Source organism: Curcuma longa, unplaced genomic scaffold (assembly GCF_044706935.1).
Source record: "Curcuma longa cultivar G26 ecotype Majalengka, Jawa Barat unplaced genomic scaffold, ITB_CL_G26_1.1 contig_6844, whole genome shotgun sequence".
NCBI lineage: Eukaryota > Viridiplantae > Streptophyta > Magnoliopsida > Zingiberales > Zingiberaceae > Curcuma > Curcuma longa.
The window spans coordinates 1621-4712 of record NW_027434786.1 but is presented as its reverse complement, the minus strand read 5'-3'; the positions used below and the strand labels follow the sequence as shown (position 1 = coordinate 4712).

Sequence of the window (3092 nt, the reverse complement as noted above, 5' to 3'; positions counted from 1 at the left end):
GATGAGATCTACTTGATTCGATGGATGAGACACTACAAAAAAACTACATTCTGCATTTTGCGACGAATTTCTTAAAAAATTCGTTGCAAAAGAGTTTGCGACGAATTTGGCGACGAATTTAAATTCGTCGCAATTAGGTCAATCGCAAAATGCTCCGACGAAAAATCCAATTTCGTCGCACAATTCTGCAACGAATTTTCAAATTCGTCGCACAATTCGTCGCCGTGAATTGGCGACAATTTATATTTGTTGCCAATTGGCGACGAATTTATATTTGTTGCCAATTTGCGACGAATTATAATTCGTCGCCGAATTGGCGGCGGAACATATGCGTCGCCAATTGGCGACGAATTATTCGTCGCAAATTGGCGACGAAATTGGCAACGAATATAAATTCGTCGCCAATTGGCGACGAATTGTGCGACGAATTTGAAAATTTGTCGCAAAACTTAACTTACGATAGAATTGCGACGAGCCTATTTTCGTCGCAAAATTCGTTGCAAATTTGCGACGAAAATGATTTTCGTTGCAAATTTCATCGCCGACTAAAAAAAATTTTCTAATGCTCATTTTATTTATTGGTTATCCTATATATACATTTACATATTGATCCAATCAGATCGATTTATAACATACAAACCTGTCATATACAATCCATAACAACATATATAAACATCCATATATAACAATACATAAATAACAAACAATACATATCAACATCCATACAAAAATATAATTCATACAAAGATCCATATCAAAATCCATAATGCATGCATCCAAATGATACAATCCATACAAAGATCCACAATATACATGTGTATATGTCTATTAGTCTAGCTAACATGATATACAATCATAACAATCCAGTAAATTCATACAAAGTACTGATATAAATATATCGGAAGACGAAGAAAAGAAAGCATGAAACATCATGGGCATGTGTGCTCTCCGAAGACTCTACATCCTGGAGAAGGGATTGCACCTGAAGGCGAGGGGGCTTCACCTGAAGGAGTGGGACCTGCATCACCATGACTACTGCTACTGCGTCGACCACGTCGCGACTGTAAGAAAACATATTAGGAAATATATTAGAAAATATAAAATTATTTGCATCATGAAAATGCTTAATTAAAAACTTACCATCATGGATGTCTGTAAAGGGTATATCCAAATAAAATACACAACCAGGTTTCTATGTTGTAACTTGGCTATCACGGAGAGTTCATTCTGGAACTCATTTGGGCCTTGCGAGGAGTATCTTGATAATTTTTTGACGGCAATCTTCTGTCTATCATCCAATTGACCTTGACAAAATGTATCATTTTCTTCAATTTTGCAGGTTTGAAAGACTATTTTTATTTTTCTGATACTGAAAGTCTTCTTACCTTGTAAACAACCCCAAATCCCCCTTCTCCAAGTTTATTTTCTTCGGAAAAATCATTTGTTGCAGCTTTTATAGTATGCAGATCATACGAAGGCAGTACATCCAATGTACTGATCGAACCTGGCAGAAGGATCACACTATGAATTAGTAAAAAACTTCTTTTAATTTTTTTCTTAGAAAGTTGAGAATTGAGTGATTAATCTAAATAAATTTGACTCGATCCTTTTTAAATCCGAAGAAACTTTGAAAAACTAGCAGTATTGTTACGTAAACCTTTCTCCGCATTTGGAAACTGCAATGCTCTGTTTCTCCTCCTTCTAACGAGTATTCCCACACTGCACAGCAAAATAATTCCCAGCAACGCCGAAGTGACTATCGCCCACACGAGCTTCTTCCAATTTGACGTTGATGATCCTGCAGGAAAAGAAAAAGAAGGAAATAGATGATTAAGTATAATGTTTCTCTGATCATCCAATTTTATGCATGCATAACTCGACTACCTGGAAGCCGAATGTACAAATCGTCTCCTCCGTCTCCGTCGGTGAAACTTCTGAGATCCAGCAGCTCACCGCGCCAAGTTATGCAGCCATAAGGCCCATTGATCACCGCAAACGCGACGCAGAGCAATCCTACACACACAATTTCTTGCACGAATCCAGACTAATGTTGCCTCGTGAGGTTGCGTTCTCGGTGTCGGGCACCTTCATGCTCGGCTCCTTCCAAAACTTGTTCGACGAGCAACTCAGGGGTTCCCATCCTCTCGCATCCCATGAAGAAATCGGGAACATTATACGTCTCCATCTTGAGGATGAACTCGCCCGGAGAAGGGTCCGTGGCATTCATCCATGACACGAGCTGCCACGGAGTGTTGGTCCGGAAGTCGAATCCCATCTTCATGCGAGGAAGAAGACTGTCACATGGATGGTCGAAGCTCTGCCATAGAGGCGGGGAAAATGCGAGGAAGGAAAGGGAAAAAGGGAAGAAAAGCTTGCCAACGAAGAGATCCGGTCGTCGTAGAGGAATTCCACCAGCGCCTATGCGTTGGCGCCAGCGGTGGCCGATTCCACCGAGCCGCTAGCTGCGGCGCATCTTCTCCCTGAGAGAAGTGGTCGAAAGAGGGCGGAGACCGATCTGCTGGGTTTTCAAGCGGAGGCGGACGAGAGCTGGAGGCCGGCGGGGCAGAGCGATCTGGGGCGGGTGGAGGGAGGAGTGGGATCGATTCGTCTCCGCCGCCGTCATCGGATTCGTGTAGGAGGAAGGGAAAGGGAGGCGGCGAGGGTTTGCGAGAGAAGGAGAAATGATTTTTCCGGAAGTATGGTTAAGTTAAAAATTTAGCGACGAAAATGGTTCGCTATATTCATTGCAAAATGGTCATTTGGCGACGATTTAAATTTTTCATCGCCAAATTGGCGACGAATTCCAATATTCGTCGCCAATTGAAAAAAATTTTGGTATCAAAAATGTCGCGGGCAAAATTTTCGCAAAAAATTTTGCGACGAAAAGCCTTTCATCGCAGATTTCAGCATGCCTTAATCGATCAAGCGATCGATTAAGACTCAGAAGATCGATTAAATGACGTAAACTGGTTTCTCAATAAAGCCTGTAATCGATCAAGGAATCGATTACTCTAGTCCGTAATCGATCGAGCAATCGATTACGGTGGGTTCATTTTGACTTAATCAACATTTTGCGACGAATTATTATTCGT

The 3092-nt window shown here is 41.5% G+C and overlaps 1 long non-coding RNA gene across 1 annotated transcript; it reads right to left on the bottom strand.

The window, feature by feature from the left end:
* Positions 1-935: 935 nt before the first annotated feature.
* Positions 936-1474, bottom strand: LOC141819465 (uncharacterized). Its single transcript, XR_012601070.1, has 3 exons — positions 1386-1474; positions 1141-1304; positions 936-1061 (listed from the first exon to the last, which is right to left on the bottom strand). It is a non-coding gene; the product is annotated as an uncharacterized LOC141819465 (long non-coding RNA).
* Between the last annotated feature and the right edge of the window lie 1618 nt (positions 1475-3092).